Source organism: Lactuca saligna, chromosome 7, assembly GCF_052625555.1.
Source record: "Lactuca saligna cultivar CGN05327 chromosome 7, ASM5262555v1, whole genome shotgun sequence".
Taxonomy (NCBI): domain Eukaryota; kingdom Viridiplantae; phylum Streptophyta; class Magnoliopsida; order Asterales; family Asteraceae; genus Lactuca; species Lactuca saligna.
Genome location: NC_136423.1, coordinates 1,823,431 through 1,849,767, shown reverse-complemented (window position 1 = coordinate 1,849,767; position 26,337 = coordinate 1,823,431). Strand labels below are relative to the sequence as shown.

The following is a 26,337-nucleotide window of genomic DNA, read 5'->3' as shown; positions in this document are numbered from 1 at the left end:
GTTTACAGAACAGGTTGTTTTTGCTAAAAATTCATTAGAAGCGAGTTTGGAAATGTGATTGAGTTTAGTCAGTTTACAGAACTTGTTACTGAGCCTCTGATATGAATAACACCAATACGGTGTTATTGTTAAAGTGATTTTTTGAATGCTATGTGAGTGAGTATTCAACTATTTTTAATGTGTTAATGTGATGATAATCATGATATACTCAATAATAAATATTAGATGAAGTGATGATAAATGGATATGATACAAAGTTTGTTGATTTAGTGAGAACTTTTAATGTGTTAATGTCTTTTTTTTATAACAGTTGACAATCAATGGCATCTAATGCATCAACTACATCTGTTGGATCAACCGCCACTGGTGCACATAAACGTAATTCAGATAATGTTGGTTGGGAATATGGTGTCATCCCAGATAAAAGCAACATGGATAGATTTAAATGTACCTTGTGCGGAAAAGTGTTTGGTGGGGGGATTTATAGGATGAAACAACATATTGCTCATGTAACGGGGAATGTATCTTCATGTCCAAAGTCTAAAAAAGATGATCAATTGAAATGTCTAAATTATCTTAACGAAGGGAAGTTGAAAAAGAAAGCTAAAAAAGTTCATATTGAAGATTTAAGGGTAGAGGCGAGACAAGAATTGCATGATAGCGTGGATGAAGTAGAAAATTCTTTGGGGTCGAAGGCTCCAAATGTTATAGGCCCCATGGATAACTTTGCAAATATAATAAACCCCGAAGAAGCTGTGAAGGCGGGAAAGGGTAAAAATATTGATCTTAACAATATTGTCCGAAAAGAAAGAATATTAGCGGTGTAACGCCCGCGTTTCCAGACTACGCATTATCATTGATGTAATAGTCTAGTTTAACCCTTGTAACTCTTTTTGGAGTATTAATGATGAAATATTTGAGTATTATGTGAATTATGTGTTTATTTTCTTAATTATTATAATTTAATGAATTAAGAATAAAATAAGCATCAAAATTTAAGTATGAGATAAGCCCGATATCTTTGCATAAAGATGTAGTGGTCGAAACAAGGATTCTGAAGATATAAAGAATGCCGAAATCCGAGTTATAACGAAGAAGTTATGACCTGTCGAAGTTTCGCGACAGAACCGACAACGCTGAATGACGTAAAAAGTGAAATTTACGTTAGAGAAGTATTTAGCCTTAGTGATCTAAACGAAAGTCGTAGAGTTCATTAAACCGAGAACGTGCATAAAAAGAACGCCCAAATCTGACTTCGTATGAGGAAGTTATGATTTATGAAGGTTGCCTACCTAATCCTGACCTCAACTACATACCTATTGTATACCAACACTAAAACATCAACAAAGTTAACCCTTAGTCAATGCTAGTTATAAGCACTAAATTTATAATCTATACTCTTTTAAATCGAATAAATGAGAATCAATCAATCAAATATAGAAACAAAATGGGGGCATAAAAGGAGCACTATGAAAATTTGGAACATTTATATAGAAATGTATTGTGATCAAATAAACATTTTTTCATGCATGCATTAACTCTTGAATGTTCATAATCACAAAATGAGAATTTTGCTAAGCCTCTTTTAAAAAACATATATAAAAGAAGGGGCCTCTTAAAATACAGGCTAAAAAAATCAAATGTATTTTTTTTTATTGTCTAGTGGAATGTAAGGGAGAGGTGTGTTTCTATTATCATTGATTTATTCCCTTAGACACCGATGGCTTCTTGAAATGCCATGATCTATCAATATTAAATCATTTTATTCCTAAATTCTTATCAGTTTTCTCTCAATTTCTTTTCATTACTTCATTGTTGTTTGATTAAGTAATATTCTAGCAGATTTGTGTAAAATAATCATATAATCATGAACATACCAGGCCATGAAGGGTAGACTAGGTGCTCAACTTACCCTGTAAAAAGGGGGATGGTGAAGATAAAAATAATCATCACCAAAGATCATGTGACAACCCGGAATTTTCTATCTTGTATAGTCAAACACTTCATTGAAAGTCAAACTCATTCCTGCTATCATTTAGCACAATTTGGAGTCTGTTTGAGTGTTCTGAGCCTTGTACACTTAAGGGATAAGTGTCGGGGTTTATCTGCTGAAGTTATAGCACAAAGAACAAGTCTGAAACCCCTTGACAAAGAGTTCACGGCCACCATAAGGGAGTTTACGGCCGTAAACTCCATGTGGGCCGTAAACTCCCTCCTATATGATGATATGTTGGCCATTAGTTCATTTCTTTCTCTCCCTTGGCTGAAATCCTCTCAAGTATCATCCCGTTCTTCATCCCCGATCTTCAAAACTTGTAAGTTTCTTGTCCTAACTAGTTGATATCTTACATGAACTAGTGATCTTACATGATTTCATCCGTGAAATCATTCCATTTGTGTAGATCTTCAAGTGTTCTTAGTTTCACCAAGAACACACACTAGTGTTCTTGGCCAAAACCGACCATTCAAGCTCCTAGATCCTAAGTACTCTTGTCTTAACTTGTTGTACACTAGGTTTACCATGTTTAGGCCTTAGAAATCACCAAGAATCACAAGATCAAAGGTTTTTACGGCCAAGACATGTTCTTGGGTTGTAAACCCTTATAAGTGGGGCAAATTGCACCCTAGTCCCTTACTAAGCCTTAGAACTTAGTCTAGAACCATACACCATTGAACTAGGGACTTTAAACATAGAAATGGTACTTCACACCATGAGTTTACGCCCGTAAACTCATGGGGAAGTGGTCCCCAGGCCGTAAACACAAGTTAAGGTCATTTTTGGACCTTAAACTCACCTAGCCTCTTGTTTAAGCCTTGGAACACTAAACCACTTAAGACACCTTACCTTTAAGCCTCAAATGGAGACCCATTAGAGAGTTTACGGCCAGGAGTAAACTCCCCTGGGCCGTAAACTCCATTAAGTATGGTCCATTGGCCATAAACTCACTTACAATGCATTGCCATCCTTTGTTGCAACCCAATGGCCTCCTAACACTTTGACTAAAGTGTTTTCCTCGCCTTAGAATGTTTATACTTGTCTAATTAGTGTTATAATCACTAATTGTAAATGTACATATGTCTTTATATGTTATTAGGATCATTGTGTGTGTTGAAGTCTTCATTTGACACCAAGCACTTGTCCAACACTTCCATACGATCCACTCACTACAGGTGAGTTCATACCCCTTAATTAACCTTTTAAATGTTTAGAAATGCTTTTATGGGGGGAATAGAAGTTGAATCATGCTAGTTATTATATCAATCACATGTGATTAATAACTAACATACAAATGGATTTACTACACTTTTAGCTGTTTTACCAAACATATTACTTCAAATGACTTTCTCAAACGTTTTTACATGTTAACACTCTTTATCAAACTGTCTTACATACTGTAAGTTTCCTTTCAAACTCTGTTACAATTGTGTTTCAAACAAAGGTTTTTCTTATACTTACAACTGTCTTATCAAACAAACTACTTTCAAATCATTTTATAAACTGACATCAAGTCATTATATCTTAGTTATTAAACTTTTCAAAAGTTTTACAAAACTTCTTTTATACTATTATATTGTCAAATGCATGCGTATATATGTATAATTATATAAGTAATGTTTAAAGGACTTAGGACGGCTAGCTCGCTTTATTTCTTTTTCCTCGTTGGGATGTGGCTTTAGGGTATCGGTTATTCATTCGAATGTCGTCTAAATATTAGTTATATATCATGTATACATATATAGACATAAAAGTTCCACCAATCAGTTCAGTACCTTTGGGTAGCAAATCCATACTTTCGGTTATACACGTACATTACTAGTAACTATAATAGGTATAGTTAGGAGATACTACTTACTATTCCAAGTACACGGAATCACACAAGAGTCAGTTCATTCATGAGTCTATACTAATACAATACATACTATATGAAGAGATACAATTACAGAAATACAATTACAGACATACGAATACATTACATACTATATGACGAGATACGATTACAAACAATTACAAGAGATACGATTACATAGATACGATTACATAGATACATTTACATAGATACTTTTACATAGATACTATTACATACGTTTCAGGACTTACCATTCCACACCCAATGCTGTTAGCTACAATAGGGAAAATGCTCATCGATGGGTGTCTACGGTTGTATTGTTCGGCGAGTTACCACGCCGTGAATATCCTAATGCAAAAGGATACCATTTTAGTTATTATATTATTTTTCTTTTTACCTTTACTTTGTGAAACATTCACATGAACGACGAGGTAGAATATATTTGATATAGATAGAGTATTTTCCTTATTCCCTTTATATTGTGACACATACACATAAACGATGAGGTAGACAATAGTTTTATAATATTAATAGTTATACAGGGGAAAACCCGTCACATTTACAGTGATGCATACTTTCAAAATAGTTGGGTCTTGGTAGAAGACAACTTTTTATACTAGTAGGAAATATGGGATTTTCTAGGGTTTTCAAACGTTTACAATTACTTACAAACATTTTCATACTTATACAAACTTTTCTCCAAACATTTACAAGTCTTTCCTTACAGTTTTACAAATCAAAGGCATACAAATACTTATGAATTCACCAGCTTTATTGTTGATACTCGCTATCAAAATAAGTTGTATTCTCAGGTCACAAATAGACAGGTATGACGACCAGGTTTTGTGAAAACAGAGCAGTCAAGACTCGTCCTTTATTTTGAATACTCATTATGTTGTTTTATGCTATGAAATAACACACTTCTAATTAAAATTATACTATTAATTTAATGGATGATATTGTTGCTTGTTTACTACTTTGCATTGTTGTGATACATTACATGACATCCTCTGCTCCAGAACGTTTCCGCGGTTCTCGGTTTTGGGGTGTGACAGATCATTAAGGTGAAAATGAGTTTTGAATATATACTTAGACATAAATATAATTTTATAATTATAATAAAAATTTTATGTATTAAGAAAGAAATATAAAATTTGGATGAAAGTAAACCAATTGTTGCAAGCTGTTTGGAGCTTCAAAGGTCATAATATCCTGGTACGAGTTAGCATACAGTAACACAGATCCATAAAATTAGCATAAGATTAGTTCTAAAATAGGTCCTAAAAGGAATAAAAGATATATATATTACATACACATACATATATAACCTTTCTTTTCTTCAAGTAATTCATATTTTTATTTGAGCGCATGTTTCTTTTTTCCTTATCCTCTTCAATGCTTAAATCACCTGGAGCACTTGATGTTCCAACTTCAGTAAGATTATTGTTAGAGCTATTTAAAAAAACTTAATTTACATAAAAAACTTCAAATGCACAAACTACCAAAATATACCTCAGAACACTATATGAAACTGCTCATCCCCTTCAAACATCAAAACCCTATTCTTCACATCTGTGTAGCCCTTCAAAACCCTAAATATCAGTTTGATTTTTTTATTAAGCAAACATAATATACAATGTTGAATAGTTAATTAACACCAATATTAGGGAAAAAAGTGAGGAAAATGGGTACATGTAAAAGCTTATGGAGTATCATATTATTCTAATACCGAGACAACCTTGAGAAACACAATTGGAACCCATCCATACTATTTCTTTAGATATCCCTAATTAACTAAGAAAAAACCACTAAAAACCATCAAAATTCATAAGGAATAATACAAAGAATACAACATACATGATAAAACATATATACAAAAAAAATATTTTGACCATATAAAAGTAAGGACTGTAAATCTTGCATTAACAAAGTCTGAAGCCAGAGAGGAAGAAGGAACATCCAAAGATGGATAAAAAAATAAAAACAAAGACCGAGTAAAGAGGAAACACCAACCCTAACCCCGATCCGATCTTCCATACATTTGATCTGATATATTGTACATATGATCCTTTTCACCTTACATAATCAACTGTATTACAGTAATCTATCATACATAGGATCTTATATTCAACAAATGAAAGCCTTGGCATTAGGACAGAAGTGCTAGTGGTTTCTGTTTGGTAAAAAATGGAGGAGGTGGTGCTCTGATGGTCTTCGGGAGGATGAGAGACAATGGTGGTGGTCGTCGAGAGGAGGAGAAGTGGTGATGATGTGGTTGCTGGGAGGAAGTGAGAAGGGGTGTAGGCTTGGAGAAGTGGTGGTGAAATGAAAAGACGAGGACTCTTTGACCAACCTAATAATGTATTTTTAGTTAGACTTATGTTGTTAGTTACACTCATTTTGCATGCTTAATTTTGTTTTTTCATTGCATTTTACTTCTTAATTCTTGAAATTAGTAAAAAATTTGGGCATTTGGATGTTTTATTTGGAATATGTGTTGGAATTCACCATTTTTGAATTAGTTTATAGGCATTGTGGGTATATGGAGCATTGAAGCTTGGAGCATGAAGAAAAGATGAACCAGAGGAGGCGTGGAATAAAACTTAAAGACATAACCAAATTCGTTACACATCATCATAGAAAAGGATTATGTTTAAAACTTGGCTCGTGTTATACTGACACAGGTCGTGATTGTGCTTTTCATCATATATTTGAGTAACATGACTTGGGTTGAAGTTAGAACGAAAACGGAGTCAACATTGAAGGCCAATTGAAATTTCAGCGAAGAGCACGACCATGAGCCAAAATGCACGGTTATGAACCAGAAATCACGATTTGTCCCAAAACTCACGATTGTGCCTTTTTCTGGAAGTGGTTACCACTTGTGCTAAAATAGGGGAAATTGACTCATTTTTCCTAAGGACGGTTTCTAAAGCTTGTGTGGGCGAATTTTGAATATTTTTTAAGGCTTCGATTCATTGAAAACAATAGTAATTTCAACTTGTAAGCATTAAATACTTCTAATTTCATCTATTTGTTTGATTTTTTTTAGACATGTGAGACTAAAACCTAGTTTCTGGTGATGGGTTTTCTAGGCTACATACTAGAATAATTGCACAACGGAAATATAATCAAATTATGGGTACATGAAACCTATAACACTATGGCTTTTTCTCAAGTTATAACAACATACTTATGAAGCAAACTTCTAACTTATGAAAATCGAAAATTACATAGTTAGGATATATACCTTTTGCAACAATTGAATGATGCAACCAATCCTCTTGAATCTTCCTTGGAAAGCAAACACCAATAAAGTGGATGCCTCTAGTGGTTCACACCCAAACTCTAGGATTGAATTTAGGAAAGAGAAGGATAAGAGAAATCCAAATTCTCTGTGGGATTTGTGTAGTTCGATTTTGGCTAGGTATGGCCCTATGTATAGCTGCTATAAATCCTTATTTGAATATTAAAATAATATTATTTTATCCTAATTCAATTTTGTTTCCTTGTATACTATTGGAGGCTTCCAGAATAAATCTGGAACCTTTTAAAACTGTCCATACTAAGGGAGGTTCTAGAATTGCATATTTTATTCAACTATTGAACAATTTCAATTTAACTATTGCACTCTTAATTACTTCTAATCAACCCAAAATCAATTTCCAATAAATTCTTATTAATTCTTAATTAACTATTAACCATTTATAATTAATATATTAATCATATAATATACTAACAAATCATTTTATCCCTCTCTTACTATCAACGCTAGCTATTTTCTGGTCCTAAGGGAAACCTAAAAGGACTTCACTTTTATTCACTAATATTATACCAATTTACTTATGACCTTAAACACCTTAATCTAATAGTCCCTCACTTGGATAAGTCTTCAACTATGATTGCAAGTATAGTCTTTGAATAACCACTAAAGATTGCTTTCTAAAGCTACTGCTAAACTCTTATTAAGGAAGGGATCATCTCGGACGTGTCAAGGCTACGAACATTTGTGCACCTTGCGAAGGAGTAGGTGACGTGGCCAATCTTGGATCAAGAACACAAAAGTACGTTGGGCGTTCTTCCAGCCTCCAAGTTTGTGCCTGAAACTTCAAAAATTCATATCTTTCGCATACATGTTCCATTTTTAATGTTCTTTATATTCACGCATAGGAAAAATTTTATACTCTACAACTTTCGTTTAGAATCAGTCGGCTAATTCTGATTTATTTTTAAAGTTATATTTTAATAGGTCGGGACAGGAAAAGTCCGTTAAAAATTCATAACTTTTTCATCGGACGTCCGTTTTCATCTGTCTTTTACCATTGAACTACTATCAACAAGATCTTTGATTCTCATTTAGGTTGTGTCGGCTAAAAATCGTCCGATCTAAAATTCGAGTTTCGGGCTGCATACTGCTATACCAAATCTTAGAAAATTCATAACTTCCTCATATGAAGTCAGATTCGGACATTCTTTTTATGCACGCTTTCGGTTTAATTTATACTACGAATTTTATTTAGATCACTAAGGCTAAAAAGCACTTTTATCGTAAATTCATTTTTTACATCACACAACGTCGTGCCGATTCTGTCACGAAATTTCGACAGGTCATAACTTCTTCGATATAACTCGGATTTTGGTATTATTTATATCTCTCCGGAATCCTTGTTTCAACCACTCAAACTTTCTTCATAGATATCGGGTTCATCTAACATTTATTTTCGGCGCTTATTCTATCCTTAATTTATTGAATCATAATAATTAAGTATAAGCACATAATACTCAAATAATAAATCTTTATTACTTCAAAACAAGTTATAAAGGTTGACCTAGATTATTACATCAACTTTAATGTCTAGCCTAGAAACACGGGCGTTACAGATTTTATGCAAACAATATGCGGGACTAATGCCTTTGATGTTGGTGATCTTCCATGCAATGACATTCTGTCATTTCTTGAGTATCTCCACTAGGCTTTCCTTTTAATGTTTTACAAGATCTGCTGCTATGATGACTGGATTTTGCTCGTTATCTGCCAAGAATGCATACTCCAAATGTTCGAGTAAAGCTTTCAACTTGAGTTTTGATTTTTGGTCAGTGACCACGACATGGCATCTTACCACGTCGTGGTGTCACAGTATTTAACGTCACTTCGATAAAATTTAGATGACCACGTCGTGGTGTCAGTTCCATGTTTTGGTGTTTCTTCAACATCTTTTTTCAATTCATTGTATTCGCTCTCTTCCAGCTGCTTCTCTAGCTCTCGTGTCTCATGTTCAACATAAAATTCTCCTTCTTGTATAACCAAATACCCCTCCATTTCCTTTTCTTTCCATCCTCCAAGCTCTTTCTCTAGTATTTCATCGAACACATAAAATGAGAAAGTCATATCATCACTTATCCTTGAGTGTTGGATTGCTCTAGTTACTCCAAATGTGACTGATTCTTCTCCAAACTGAAGAGTGAATTAGGATTCTCTTATATCAACCAAGGATAGGGTGGTGCTCAAAAAGGGCCTTCCAAGAATAATTGGGACTTGTTTGTCTTCCTCTATGTCTAAAACAATGAAATCCGCAGGAAAAACAAACTTGTCCACTTTAACTAATAAATCTTCACAAATTCCTCTTGGAAAGGCCATTGTTTTGTTTGCTAAGTAGATGACCATGCGAACTGGTCTTGGTTTCAAGAGATCAAGTTTCTTGAAGAATGAATAAGGCATTAAATTAACACTTGCTCCCGAGTCGGCTACAACATGGCTAGTAGCTAGATTTCCGAATTGGCAAGGTAGTGGTAAGCTTCCCGAATCACCCATCTTCTTTTGTAGCATATTCAACATTGCAGTTGAGCAGGTTTAATTTAGTACCACCTTAGATATTCCCTCCGTCTTCTTTTAGTTTTTTAGGAGATCTTTTAGAAACTTTTTATACCTTGGCATTTAATCTAAGGCTTCAAGGAACGAAATGTTGATTTCAAGGGATTTGACGTGATCTAGGAACTTCTGGTAGTCTTCAGCAGTCTTTTCTTGTCTTGCTCTAATGGGAAAGGGAAGCGGTGGGCAATATGGCTTAACGGTTTCAAAACTTTTCTTTTCTGATACCTGCCACGTCCTGGTGTTGTCACCACGTCAAGATGACTGTTCAGAATCCTTGTGTTGACTTTCTCCTCAACCTTCATGCTCATCATCTGGATTGTTTCTATAAATCGGAGTTAGAAGGGTAACAATTTACCACTTCTAGCTGTAATGGATTGGATGTGAGCTCCTTTTGGGTTTTTTTCGGCGTTTCCCAGAAGTGTGCCCGAAAATATTTCATTAAATAGCTTAGATAATTGCCCAATTTGTTGCTCAATATTTTTTATTGTAGCTTGCTGATTTCTAAGTACTGCTTCAGTATCTTCGTGTCTCTTCTCGGATGCGGCAGTAAAACGAGCAAGCATTGTCTCGAAATCGAGTTTCTTTTTGGGAGTTAGTTCCTCTCTTTGGTAAAAGCCTCTTCCTTTTTGCTCATACTTATCTTCTTTGGCTTTCTTGTTCCCATCATATAGTAACCATTTTTTCTTGGGATTTCTCTAGTCTTCATCGTAATGATCATAGTCATTAGTTAGATGTGGCACATTACAGTTTTCACACCCCACTCGTATAGAATGGATTGTTTTATCCATTTTTTCATCCTACTATCCATGTTATGCGACATTTCTAAGACCACCGACATGTCCTCTGAAGCAGAATTCACATTTCCCCTAGTTACATCATATTGTGGTTGGTGCTTTCTCTGTTAGTGGCCCTTGAGAATCAAGGAGTTGCCTAGTTGTGACGTTCACCCCATCATAGAAAATCGAGACTTCTTGTTGGATGTTTATCTCATTTTGAGGATAGTTTCTCAACAAACCCTTGGATCGCTCCCACGCCTCATACAAGGACTCTCCTGCTTGTTGCTCAAAAATTTCAATAGCCTTCTTTAAGTTGGAAACTTTCGATGGTGGACAAAATTGTTGTTTGAAATCTTCGCATATATGTGCCCAAGTTGTTATCATGACCGGTGGGAGTACCTTCAACCAATCTATTTTTTCACCCTTAAGAGTAACAGGGAGCTTAGAAGGGTATGTCTTTTAGTTGATCAAGTATGAGGCCCTTCAATTCAAATAGTCAGCAATGTTATTGACCTCATCAAGGTGCTTGTAGGAGTCCTCATGGTCTTTCCCATAGAAGGGTATGTCTTTTAGTTGATCAAGGATGTGTCCCTTCAGTTCAAAGCTAGCGGTGTTGGGGTTGTGGGTTGCACAAGTCCCGGTCTAGTGTCTTCATGCATACGCCTCTTGTAGGCTTCGATATTCATGTCTGTTATATCTGTCATGTTGTTGTCTGGGTCACTTCCAGTTTCACTTAGTCTGTCTGATTCGTGTTTGCTTTCTGAATTTTCGCCTTCTTCCTTTTTGTTCGGTGTCTTCTCAAATCTTTCAAATTCTCTTTCTAGATTTCGGTTGCTTAATTCTCTGAGTTTGGTTGTTTTCTTCTTGTGGAATTCTTCCTCAGGATCATCAAACAGTAGGATGATCGATGCGTTAGATCCCCAGGTCATAAATCACTGAAACAGAAACAAATGAAATGTGTAAAAAGAACAAAAATGAAAAATAAAATTTAACTGTTACGGAACCACAATGTGGTGTTAATGACCACTACATAGTAAGCCAAACAGAAGAAAAAAACTAAAATGAAAATTTTAAAGAAAATAGACAGAAAAATTCCTAATAAAATAGCATATTCAACTTGACTAAAAATGGACCATTCCCCGACAACATCACCAAAAACTTGATGCGTAAATAATTATCCACTAATATCCAAGGAACCAAAAAGCATTGGGGACCTAAATTCTTCTGAATGATCGCAGGTAGATGAGCAGTACGATGAGCATTGGTATATCGATAATGGTTGCTCTCGTCACATAACAGGCTGAAAGGAGAATCTGTGAGACTATCATAATTTAGATAATGTTGGAGTAGTAAATTTTGGAAACAATCAAAAATTCAAAGTGAAAGGTTATGGAAAAGTAACAAACGGAAGTTTACTGTGAATAGAGTGACATATGTTGACGGCTTACAACACAACTTAGTAAGTGTTTTGCAACTTGTTATGGTCACTGGCAATCAAGTAGTCTTCGATGAAGAAGGAATTGACATCTATAATAATGAAACAAATTGAGGTTTGCTTAAGTAGAAAATGAAAGGTGACATTTTCACACTCGACATGAAGCCCATTGTTGGTGTTCCCTTTGTTTGCTTACTTTTTAAAGCTTCATCAGATCTCAGTTGGTTGTGGCATCGCCGACTTCAAGAATCTCAACAAGATGGTTATACATGATCTTGTTCGTGGTTTATCGGTATTAAAATTTGATAATGATTCGTTATGTGCAGCTTGTGAACAGGGAAAGCAACATCGTTAAGGTCATCTCATCATCATAGACTCAAAGATCATCGAACCTTTAAAACTTCTTCACATTGACCTTTGTGGACCTTCGACTATTGAGACTCTCAGTATGATGAAGTACATATTGGTCATTGTTGATGACTTCTCAAGGTTTACTTGGGTTTTCTTTCTTCTTCAGAATTCTGAAACTGCTCAAGTGATGATAGATTTCATCAAGAACATTGAACTAATTATGAGGAAGAAAGTAAGAAGAATCAAAAGTGATAATGGTTTAGAATTCAACAATCAAATTCTTGATTCATTCTTGGATGGATTAGGGATTTCACATAATTTTTCATCTCCTTACACACCACAACAAAATGGTGTCGTAGAATGGAGGAATAGATCTCTATGCGAAGCTGCAAGAACAATGCTGACATAGATGAATTTGACTCAATATCTCTGGGCAGAAGCAATTTTGACAACATGCTTCACACAAAATCATTCATTCATTCATCTTCGTTTTAACACCACCCCTTATGAAATCATCAACGATTGCAAGCCTAATGTTAAAAAATTTCATGTTTTTGCATGCAGGTGCTTTATCATGAATCTCAAACATAATCTTTCTAAATTTCAGTGAAAAGTTGATGAGTGAATCTTCTTGGGATACTAGCACAACTATGTAGCATATCAGGTATTGAATAAGCGGACAAGAAAGATGGAGGAAACGATCAATCTAACTTTCGATGATTATAATGTGAAATGTGTCGAACAAACTTTTTCACAAAATCCAATTCTTTCTGAAATGAATGATGAGTCAGCAATAGTGAATTCTTTTGATATTGACTACAAATTGATTTTTAGCATTCCAGACAGAGCTGTAGATGCTGAAGTTCATGCTGATGACAATCGCATTCCTGAACCATCGAAGCACTCTGATGATTCAACGGTAACAAGAGAAGACGGTGATTCTCGATCTACCTCAACTTCACACGTGTATGTCGAACTTTTACCTATTTTGCAAGGAGATCAAGTGGAGGGGAACACTTGAGTTCACAATCACATGATCATATTTATGATTCAAATTTTGAGGGGGGGGGGGGAGGGGATGATAGAAATACACATCAGTTCGAGGGGAGCAAGGAGCAAATAATGATGATGTCGAGGGGGAGCATGGTCAAAATAATGATGATGTCGAGAGGCAGCATCTCAATTCAAATCGATTTGTCGAGGGGGGCTAAATGGATTAATACCTAATGTTCCTAATGACCAAACTCACAATTTTCATGATGTTTCTGATAATATGTCGAATGCAGGTGAAGGTTCTGAAATAGATGAGATATTCGAATATGTACCTTTGGATTTCGATCCTTCATATCCACTGATCAATAGATAGACTCGAAGCCACCCAAAGGAACAAGTTCTTGGTGATCCTCATCCTGGAGTTATGACGCATACACAAATTCGAGCTAAGAGCGAGATACTGAATGTTCACTGGGAATTTTGTATTTTCAATGTGTTTATTTTTAAAATGGAACCGAAAACAGTTAAGGTTGCATTGGAAGATCCTAATTGGATTGTTACAATGCAATCTGAACTTGCTGAATTTGAGCGAAATCAGGTTTGGAGACTAGTCCCAAAACCTGATGATGTTTCGGTCACTGGTTTAAAATGGATTTTCAAAAATAAAATTGATAAAGAAGGCAATGTTGTATGAAACAAAGCAAGACTAGTTGTAAAAGGATATTCGCAACAGGAATGTATTGACTATGAGGAAACCTATTCCCCAGTCGCAAGACTCGAGGCTGTTCGAATTTTCCTTACTTATGCAGCACGATGTGTACCAAATTGATGTCAAGTGCGCTTTTCTCAATGGGGGGTTTTGGAAGAAATTGTTTATGTTGAACAACCACCAGGTTTTTTAAATGAAAATTTTCCTGATCATTGTTATATTCTTGATAAGGTAGCTTATGGCTTAAAACAAGCACCTCGAGCCTAGTATGCAACTCTTACCAATTTCTTGAAATTTTCCAAATTTAAACAAGGATCAGTTGATCCTAATCGATTTCGAAAGAAAGCAGGGAATTGTCTTATGCTAGTTTAAATTTATGTAGATGATATTATTTTTGGCTCAACTGACCCTTTGTTGTCTAGGGAATTTGAGAATATCATAAAAATCTAGTTTGAAATGAGCATGATGGGTAAGATAAATAATTTTATGGGAATGAATATTCATCAAAGTAGGAAATGTATTTTCATAAATCAAGAGAAGTACACTCATAACATACTTGAGAAATGTGGCATTATGAATAGTTCGAGAGTGAAAGTACTGATGGCAGTCGGCACGCGCTTAAATCTTTCGTTGGATAAGCCTGCTATGGATCTCACTTTATATAGAAGCATGATAGGTTATCTTTTGTACTTAACTATAAGTAGACCTGATATCATGTTTTTTGTTTGTAATTGTGTCAGGTATCAATCGACTCCTAGAAAATCCCATCTTACAGTGGTGAAGAGTATATTTCGATATCTCAAAGGAAATGCTTCATTGGGATCATGGTACCCTTCGAAGTCTAAATTTTTCGTACAAGCATTTTCTGATGCAGACCTTGGTGGGTGTCAACTTTGCAGAAAAAGCACAACCGGTGGATGTCAACTTTTAAACGTGAAGCTTGTAAGTTGGCAATCGAAGAAACAAACATGTGTTTCGATTTCCACAGACAAAGCAGAGTATGTTGCTATAGCAGCTTGCACTTCTCAAGTCTTAGTCGGACTTCTAAAAGTCAAAAAAATTGGTTACTAGAAAATGGACAAAGTTGTCAAATATATTTTTTAAAATACACTTATTTTCATTACCAATTTTATGAACAATTTATGTAGTTTTGGTCACCAATTAGTGAATTTACATTGTCAATTTGCAAGCAATGGCCGATATAAATTATTTTGGTTAGAGCGGAGACGATAGGGATTCCATCTGTGAGCCCATACTCGAATTCAATCAGATCGGATTCGCAACACTTGCATCAACGGTACTCCTACCCCAAACATCATTGTTTGTCTTCAGACTAGGTCCTTATGTATTACCCATTTAAATCAATCAAATAAAACATTTCAAGTCCTAAGTCGACAAACTTTACTCCTAAGGTAAATAAAATGATTATAAATAAGAAATCAATTCGAAAACAAAATATGGTCACATGGTGTAATTTTCAGGCTCATCAAATCTTCCTCCACCTGATATTTTTAGAAAATCACTTTATACATTTTACATTCTTTAGAATTTTTTACATCTGATTTAGCTAAAAGTGGTATCGACGGGGTTAAACAAGAACTTCCTCAAGTAATTTATGAAATTATTGGCACAATTAAGGCAAGTACTTCTATGCAACCATAGTTTTCATTAAACAAAGATTAATATTAAATTTTGTTATAGATATTGTACGATGATTTTTATGTAGGAATTGCATGGGTTAGGAGGTTGTACGTTTTCTTTACAAAATTTGGCACCCATAGGATGTTACCTCGCAGTCTTGGTGTAACTTCCTCATAGTGATAAAGATATTGAAGAAATTGGGTGTACGATTTTTTACAATGATGCGAAACGTACGATTTCTAAAATCCCACTTGTCATGGTATAGAACTCCTTATCATATTACTATATTTCATTAGAATTTGTACTTGTGTATTAAAAATGGACATGTTCCTGGATGAAGGTTTTAAGTATTATACAATAACTTGTTGTGGAAATGGGGGATGGTTCATATAGTTATAATCCTCAAATGTTTTGTTGGAACCCCAAGTTTGTAGATGGACAAAATCTCAATGCCTCGGCTTGTGGAAAAGCCGAAAATTATGTGAGTTAGGACGGAGTCCATATTACGGAGGCTCCAAGCAAGATTGTTGTTGATGTGATCCTTTGTGGTTGTGATGACTTCACAGATCCGTCTTTTAAGATTGGTTGTTAACTTATGGGAATAGTTTTTTTGTTCATTTGGAAAATCATTATAGAATCAATAAACTAGATCAATAAAGAAGTAGAGTAAGCAAATTTATATACATCCATAGATTTGAAAGTCTGTGCTCAAAAATTTGAAAGCAGATATGTAAATATGACATCAAGTATATAGGTCATTCAACAACAATAATGTATCATGTGAAAAATAGATTTACATAATATATGTTATCGTTGATCTGCTTTTTAACGGATCTAATACAAACTTACAAAAGCTCAAGGGCAATAATCATTCTCAAGAACGGGTTGAGTCCTTATCCCAAAAGCCGAAGGCATTCTACTATGCCCGACATATGTTGTATGCAAAACCTCAGTTTTCTCAGACTGTAACTCCATCATTTGAATTTTTTTATTTTCGAAAAATCTAATTACTTTAAATAAAAAAAATCCACACAATATTAATCCAATGCTCCCAATTCCAAATCCACACACCCACCATCTCCATATATGATGTGATGGTGGGGCGCGCACGACAATTGCAAAGTACCCTTGGTCCCACACGTCACAAGTGTGGGACAAGGACATGTTTGTTATTTTCGTACTCCCATTTGAATAAAACTTGACACATTGTCCTTTTGGAAGCCATAGAGAAGGAAATCGAACCATAATAGGGCGCCTAAAAAGAGCAAGTTTTAGTTTGGTTGTTGTAGTTGTGAAATGACCATTTTGACCTCGTGTGTATGTTACACCATAGGCACTGAAACCAAGGATCGGGGTGACAAAAGTGTAATCTGGCATGTTGTAGTAATAAGACGACCAATTTCCTAGATTTGAAAAGACTATATCTAACCAAGTAACATTTGGCTCTGGGATAATCCTCGAAGGAACATGAAAATAACCCAAATTAGCTCCTTGAGCCCAAACACTCGAGCTTTGTAGGTGAACAACCGAAACTTCCATTCCTGTAAAATTTGAGGGTAGGGGTACTTTATATAATGTACCTACATGAGGATGCATAGGTATTGATCTCTTAGCACGGTCTTGAAAAAATTCATCCAAGGAATTACGGTTGTTGTTGTTGTCCGTGGCTTGGATTAAGCGTAACGAACATATACAATAAAAAGTCACAAATTTTGTGATGAAGCTTGTTTTAGACCCCATCAACGTCAATACAAAACCTTGTTTTTGCCAAGTTCCTCATGCGGGCATTGTTTTTTTTTTTTTTCGGTACAAATCTTGAGGAGAACCGGAAAAAGGAACTAGAAGAAAATCTTGATTACGAGGTCTCGTAACTTCTTTTAGAGTGTTTCAGAAGCCAAATTCAAAATGTTGCAATTAAATGATAAGAAGATCGGGATGAATCTTTTGATTCTTTTACAAAGTATTTGCCAAAAGACTGAGTATGTTTTTGGTTGTTCGGATGTTGAGGAAAAATTTAGAAATGAAATACTTGGTAGAGTTTGTGGGGGTGAGGTTCACTCCGACCGAGTCTTTTGCCACCTTAAAATAGACTTTTGTGACCATTACTTGACTACTATTTTTAAAACAATATCATGGATCTATTTGTAATAATCTTAAAAGTATAGTAATATGATAAGTTGTATAAACTTTGCAAGTATAATTGTTAAAAATATGTTCACCATTTTTTAAGTATAAAAATTTATTATAATTTATGCAACTATATTGGTGTTTTTCATCTTTGTCATTATTTACACAAATATTATTGTGTACTTAATTTTGTTTTATGAACTAAAAGATTTATTATTATTTTGATACTTAATTTTCTTTTGCATTTTTGATCATTTTTATACCATCATATCCAGATTTTAAGAGGGGTTATAAATATATTAATTAGATAAAACTATTACATAATCAATCACTTAACAAAATATTACAACTTCAATCCCTTCTGTGACAATAAGAGATGAGTGATAAGTGATTGGATGTTTAATAATTTTATCTAATTAATATACTTTAAAAAAATGATTTAGAATTTTTTTTTCTTAAAATAGAGTGGATCTTTCCTTCATAAAAGGAATCAGGTACTAGAAAAATTAAATATATAATGAGTTTGTGATGTGAAGAATGACAGAGAAGAAAGAAAAAAAAAGTTAGTTTACGTCATTTAAATAGAGTCGCAAATGTAAGAAAAATAAGATAGTTTAAAATTTTTCTAAATGGTTAATTAAAATGGTAAGTAAGTTTAAAACTTTTCTATATAGTTAATTAAAATGGTAAGTAAGAATCAGCCCTGTTAAAATGGTTAATTAAATGAGGGTAAATTTAGAAGTATATATGAATTTAAGTGGATGGATTAAAAGTTGCAAGAATCAGCCCATATTTGATATGGTAGGTAGTCACTTGTTTAAGAGTACATTTAATAAAAGGTGATGGATTGTTGATGTTGTGTGTTTATATTTTATGAACAAGTATTATAGACCGGCTGAGACGGCGAGTAATTCGGGCAGTCATTCAGGATCCATATCTTTAATCGGTTTAAAATTAGGATCCATATCTTTAATCGGTTTAAAATTCGTAGAGTATATGATACATATAAAAAGAGATCATATATATATATATATATATATATATCTATATATATATATATATATATATATATATATATATATATATATATATATATATATATATATATATATTAGTTGCTTTTATAATGTAACGACCATATCTGTGTTTTTTAATACTAATAGTAGGAGTGGAATTGATACGGTACCAAGTTTATTTCCTCCAAATCGTGTACCGTACCAATTGTAGCTGACATAAAGTTTTAACTACGAGTACCATACCAACGATACTTGGTACCAACTTAGTTGGCTACCAACAAATTTGGGTGGTACATATTAGTATTGGTATATAGCAAAATATTTAAATAGTATCTATATTTGAAGAGTTTGAGACTTGATAATCTGTATAAGACTTCACATTATAATCATCATTGAATGGTTAGAAAGTTTCCCAAACATGAATCTGAGTTGAAGTAGTGGTTGTCACTTGTGTTAGTAAATCCTTTTAGTATCATGTACCTTCCTTAACCTTGTGTTAATAATTTCTTTTACTATCATGTTTCACTAAAAAAGAATCAATATCAATAGAATTATATTAGTAACTCCGACTATTACTTGTTAGTTGTTACTACTAATTAAAACTTGAAAATGTAAGAATTGATATATATATATATATATATATATATATATATATATATATATATATATATATATATATATATATATGTTGGTATGGTACAACCGAGGTATTCAACATTTTGAACCTTACCGTACCAAGACTACTTAATTGGTTTGGTATTACGAGCCAAACATATTGGCTACCAAAGATGTTGGCTACCGATTTTATTGGTTCGGTTGATAACATGTTGGTTGGTTCTCCATGGTACATATTTAGGGGTTAATTTTTTCTTTTCACATGGACCCACTATATTTTTGGACCGACTTTGATTATAGATGCTACATGTTTCAATAATGTAGTGGATAATACTTTAAATAGAAGGGTCAAGCATATATGGGTACCCCTTAAGCCTTAATTTGGTTGGAGCCGGAACTGGAAGCCACGATTCCTGTAAATTTGGAACTAAAACTGATCTAGACAGTTATTATACTTTTGTAACTAGTCTCAAATTAAGTCCTCCCAAGATGCATCATCTACTGTTGATGCCGATGAGATGTTAATCGGCCTATAAGAAAAGATGAACACGATATTCAGACATCAAAATTGTTCAATATCCTTTTTCATTTCCTATATCCCCATTATATATGCTTCTTCTTTTTTTCCACTTGTTTCTTCTTTACTTTGTTGTCATTTAGTGGGATGCACTTGAAAACAAGTCCACAGTCATATTTAGACGAAGAAGATCCACAGTCATATTTACCCTCAATTCTTATCGGTACCATCAACTCCGTGTCATTGGTAAGTATTAGCAATAAGATTCATTTGAAAACCATATCACATGGTTATTTTTGAACTATGTAACCTTTTCTCATTTTGTTTTTCATGGTTTCATAAGATTTTAGCTTCCAAAGATCTTGGAATCGGACTTATATATGATTTGTATACCGATGTTTCTCTTCAACTCTTCAAGATCTTTAAGCATATTTAGAGGGCTCAAATATGATATACAACAAAGTTAGAGTGTAAATATATATTAAGCAGAAAATAATATCAATTAGGACTTTCAGGGTGAAGACATAGCTTGTTGAGTTTCGAAGGCTTTTTTTTATTTTAAAATATATATATATATATATATATATATATATATATATATATATATATATATATATATATATATATTAAAGCCAATTGACTTATGAATAGTATAGTTTTGTGGTTTCACACTTTGATCACATATATATATATATATATATATATATATATATATAAGCCAATTGACTTATGAATAGTATAGTTTTGTGGTTTCACACTTTGATCATATATATATATATATATATATATATATATATATATATATATATATATATATATATATATATATATATATATTAAAGCCAATTGACTTATGAATAGTATAGTTTTGTGGTTTCACACTTTGATCATATATATATATATATATATATATATATATATATATATATATATATATATATATATATATATATTAAAACCAATTGACTACAAAAAAAATTCTAATTTCAGATTTAAAGCAAAAACAATTTCTTATTTCATATTTAAATCACAAAAAATTATCATAACGGTGTAGATTTGGTTCCTATACTTTTGTATGCTAGCATTTTTCACCCTTACTTTGTATTTGGCAGGTTTGTAGGTTTGGCCTCTAATCTTTTGTATGTCGACAAGTTTGGTCCCCTTTAACAAGAAAGACTTTAACCACAAAAAATTCTTGTTTCAAATTTAAAGCAAAACAATTTCTTATTTCAAATTTAAACCAAAAAAATATTATATCTGTGTAGATTTGGTTCCTATATTTTTGTATTTTAGCATTTTTCACCCCTACTTTGTAGAATGACACATTCTAGACATTTATTTTGTAAAATATTAATTTCATCCTCTCAAATTTAAACACCAACATTTTCCACCCCTTTAACTTTTATATATTGACAGGTTTGTAGGTTTAACCTCTAAACTTTCATATGTCGACAAGTTTGATCCCTTCAAAGTGTGGGTAATATCACTCTAGTTTATAATATTATCTATTCATATAACATATATTTTAACCAATTAATATAGAAAGTTGTCATTTACTATTGATGTTACAACACATTTTACATAAAATGATGATAAATGATAACTTTTTTTTTTGTTAGCGCGGTTCGGTCAAATGGTGAATTTGCTTCTTGTTTTAATTTAAAAGCAGTGTATATTTTACCATTTACACGATATTTAAATTCTATGTCAATTTTTTTTTTCTCTTACATCTTTATCATTCTATCAGCTTAAAAAAATATCGAAATGACATGATAATAGACAGAGAACTCAAACTTATAAACAATATTGAGTTCATAGATCAATTAATAGAGAGAGTGTGATGCCTCAATTTTTATAGAAAATGACACAATTATGTGAAACTGTATGAGATCATAAAATATTTAACGTCTTAATTATAACTTGTCTTCCCTTTTGAAATAATATTTTTTTTATTATTGAAACTGTAAATTAGTAAATATATTCAATGCAACGACAGACATTTGCTTCAACACATTTTCCCGACATTTCATGATTTGTGTAATATATTTTACAGGCATCAACACATTTTTGATCATCTTTAGTTTCCGTTCTACATACTCCAACATAATCATTCTCGAAACTGATGTGTTTTGATACAAAATACAAGTTAATTTTTCACAAAAACCGCATCGGAGGCTTTTAAAAATAACAAGTTTATTTTTAAGTTTATAACAAAATCAAACCATCTAGGATCCATTTATAGATATTAGAATGATAGTAAAAACAACCAAATAGTGTTTTAGAATGACAAACTTTGGAGCTTTTGAACCCACTTGGTTTTTGGGTGTTGATGAAGATAGAAAAATCAAAGTGTATGATTTTATCTATAAGTATCCACCATCAACATAAGACACTTGGAATACTAGTTCCTTCTTGTATTCTTGAGTGCCTTGATCCTTTAAGTACTTAAATCAAATAAGCACTAAAGGAGACAACTCAAAGGATGTTTTAAGCCACCAAACTAACTTCAAGAGAGAGAGAGAGAGGATGAGGGAGAATAGAAGCTACGACTTCTTGGTTCTCTTGGAGAAAATATGCAAGACCTGAACAACTAGCTACAAACTCATGTAAGACACTTCCTTTTATACTCCCATAAAGGTCAAAAGCAATCACATATTACAATGTAAAGTAATAACCTTACTTTAGGGGAATTGGAGACAAAGGTGGGAGCTTGACAAACAACCTCCCACAACTCCATCACACTTTCATCCATGGAGTAGAAGAGAAGACCAAATTTATCTTCTAGACTTTTCAACCAACTACACCAATTAACTAACTTAATCATGGTTAACCAAAGTATCCAAAACTGTGTACATGACTTATTAAATCATATTGCATGATATAATAACTAGTTGCACTCTCTTTTAATTATTGTTTTCAAGAAACAATAAGTATTCCCTAATTAAATACAAGAATTGATATTATTTGTTAATAATCATATTAATAATAAATATATAAAACATGCCAACTTGATAAAGGTGTGACCCTATAGGATCATATGTTATTAGCAATATCACTCAATAATTATTCTTGATCATATAGATCCAACAATCTCCCACTTGCACAAGATTCATTACAGACTGATATTGACAGTAGCTAACGTGTAGCAACAGACTACTGCTCCTACTAACATATGAAGGGTGTCATCTCATCAACAGCCAATTCCAGGAGCTCTAAGCTACAATTGTTACTAAAGATGGGGTATCAGTTATTCATTTGTCTCAGATATCATGTTAGACATAAGATATGGATCATTATCAATCTCATTTATTCTTCAACTTTTACTAAGGCCTTAGATGTCTAACTCTCAAAGAATAAGAGTAACAAATCCTATCTTGACTACATATGTCCATCATTGTAGTTCATGTCATACCTAACGATGGATTTTATGCCTGGCTTTTACAAAACAACATTAAACCATGTCAAAGCACAATAATTCATACATTACAAGTCCCAAATATGTATCTGAAATCTAAGAATACAAAGATACAATCTTGATCAAAACATCACTCACGACTACGATCTATAAATTGATTTTGATGCGGGTCAGGTGCAATACTTATTCTCCTAATTAAGTATCTACGAAGTTGGTAGTAACTCTTGCTATTTTAATCTCTATGAAAATTAACCAATCCACTCATATTAGTCTTACTTCATAGATGCTCCCACAACTATAAATGACCACGGACATTTAGAATAACCTAGTTATTCAAGGATTAAACATGCTAGTATAGAACACAACAATTATTTAATGAAAGACTATATCCAATATATCAACTCATTACAACATATGTTGTTTGTATTGTTCCAATATCCAAATACTAAATTTTAGTCAAATGCATCCACTTAGGATAACAAGGTCCTACAACATCAGCATGACTTTCATGTTTTAGCTAATGAAGGAACTCAGTTAAGTAGATTTGACAAACTTGATTTGTATAAACTTTGCTAATACCAACATTTTTAGTTTTATATATGTAGCTCATATATAGAGAAAACTATTAAGAACATATTAGAGGCTTAAATATGACTTAGATACCAATACTTGCGGAATGGGATTACTCATAGTCATAATAAACTATACATTAAGCATCTTTATATATGGTTCCCCAAACAACAATGTATTCTATCTCGGATGTGCAACTATAATTAAAATCCACATAGAACCACTATCCATGTAACTTTCACCTTCATTTAAAATGAGGACACACCCGATTGCGATTGAGAATCATCTCAGTTTATTTGAAAGTTTAGCATATGTGTAACAGCTTAAACACAACTTTCTTTCAAATACTCTGTAGATTAGAAATATTTCTTTAGTTCTCAAAATTACTTTCAAATGTTCCTGTAAGTCATACATTGACTTATACTCGCATTTATAGTGGTATTTATTCCACATGCTCTAATCATATGACTTATTTGGCCTTTATGCATAATCATGACATATATGATTAATCCAATTGCAGCAGCATATGGAATACAATCATATTATCTTGTTCAAAACATTTTACAAGGATTTTTAGGGATGCTCAAAATCATGTCATGTGGTATTGACAAGATAAACTCTCTCAGAGTCTTATATCTTAAGCTCTTTACGATCCTTGACAAATAATGTTATTTTACTTAATCTATTAAGTTGCCATGATCTATCTATATAGATGTTTATTCCAAGGATTAGTATTTTAACTTCATACAAGACTATGAATATTACTAAGCTCCCACTAGCTTAATAGAAAAATACAAGAGTCATCTTGATTTATTGAAGAAAATCACACTATGTAATCCTCTTATAAAAAAGAAGATTCTTACTTTGAGATGTTAGCTTAAATCTTAAAAGATTTGTATCCATTTATGTTTTGTCCTTTGAAAGCTCACTTACTCTTTATAGGCATATTATATCAAGGAAGATTAATCAATCCCATACTTGATAATCATACATGAATGCATCTCTATGTGTTTTATTAGTTTCTGATAAACTATTAAATAGGTTTAACAACAATTGAAAAACTTGCTAGTTCCAAACTATGATGCATTTAGCTTATGGTTCTTTGGCTCTTAAAGTTTTATATTGCTCACACTTAGAAAAAGAACTTTCTAAGTATATGTCTTCTGGAATGACAATTAGTGGGATTAGTAGAAACTTCATACTAAACAATCATTTAGGATGGTCTATATAAATGCAATTAGTAGATGCTAGAGTAGTTAAGCTTATTGTCTAACATAAGATCCATAACTCTAGATCTTCTAGATAAGGATAAACCATTACATCCGTAGTTTAATAAAAGTATTTACTTTCCTTGTTTGGTTGGAAATATATATATATATATATATATATATATATATATATATATATATATATATATGTTGCAGTAGGCATAGCTCCAAAATTTTATAAAGTAAACGGTTCTTTAAAAACATCATATAACAGACTGCAAGGTTTGTGTTATCCTATTCAAAAACTTGTACTATTGACATTCAACCAGTGGCCAAGTGATCCTATCCTACTAAAGAATATGAAGGCTACCTTGAACATCATAAGATAGATCCAAGTGGTCAGGTGATCATATGCCACAAGAACCATACGAATGACGAGTGATTGATTTTGACGGAATGAGTTCTGAATCGATTCCACAACTCCTAAGATGTTCTAATAATACCTGGTTTACAAAACTCATTTTCTTTATCACAACAAAAGTTGATAGTCTCATTAAGTTGTTTTCCAGTCTTCACTATGAAACAATTTGAGCAAATCAAAAGTTTCAACAATAACGAATAAAAGTCGTTAGTGAAATTTACTAATGCCTCATTTCATATCCGCCTGATTGGGACCGAGTCAATGATTTGGGTTGACTCTGTCAGAAACCATGTGTTTGATAGAATCTTTCTCAATCAGAATGTCTGGTCCATCTTACTTTCTCGGTCGGATTTGAAATAACTCTGACTGGAAAAATATTACTCTCATATCCTCTCCTATCTTTCTTCCCATCGTGACCTAAAAGTGATACCAGCAAAGAATATTGTCTGGCTCCATCGATGGCTCTCCATCACCGCTATCCCTCCCTCTGTTCGACCTCTGTGTAAGGGATGAAATGTATAGTGAGGTGTCGAAGTCCTATTTGGTATGTGTAGTGTCCAAGTCTAGTACTTCGTTATGTATGTATTTTGTAAGGCACTGTTACATGTCGAAGCATAATGTCTAGTCCTTATATATTTTTTGAGAGTTTGTATCACCCTATAAATAGGGTTAGTATAGAAGTAGAGAGCAGCTCTTGAGCACTTAGTTCACTTTCTCTCTCTTGTACTTGTATACTCTTTCATATGAAATCAAAGAGCCAAACAGAACTTATTTACGATAGTGTTCTTAACGATTTATGTTCTTGATTTTATTCTTAAAACTT

The 26,337-nt window shown here is 33.1% G+C and overlaps 1 non-coding gene and 1 pseudogene across 1 annotated transcript; both read left to right on the top strand.

Annotated features, from left to right (window-relative positions):
* The first annotated feature begins 10,704 nt into the window (after positions 1 to 10,704).
* LOC145007727 (small nucleolar RNA R71) lies at positions 10,705 to 10,811 on the top strand. The gene has a single exon (XR_013663096.1). It is a non-coding gene; the product is annotated as a small nucleolar RNA R71 (small nucleolar RNA).
* Positions 10,812 to 12,970: 2,159 nt separating this feature from the next.
* On the top strand, positions 12,971 to 16,217 carry LOC145004926 (GDSL esterase/lipase At4g01130-like; annotated as a pseudogene).
* The last annotated feature ends 10,120 nt before the right edge of the window (positions 16,218 to 26,337 follow it).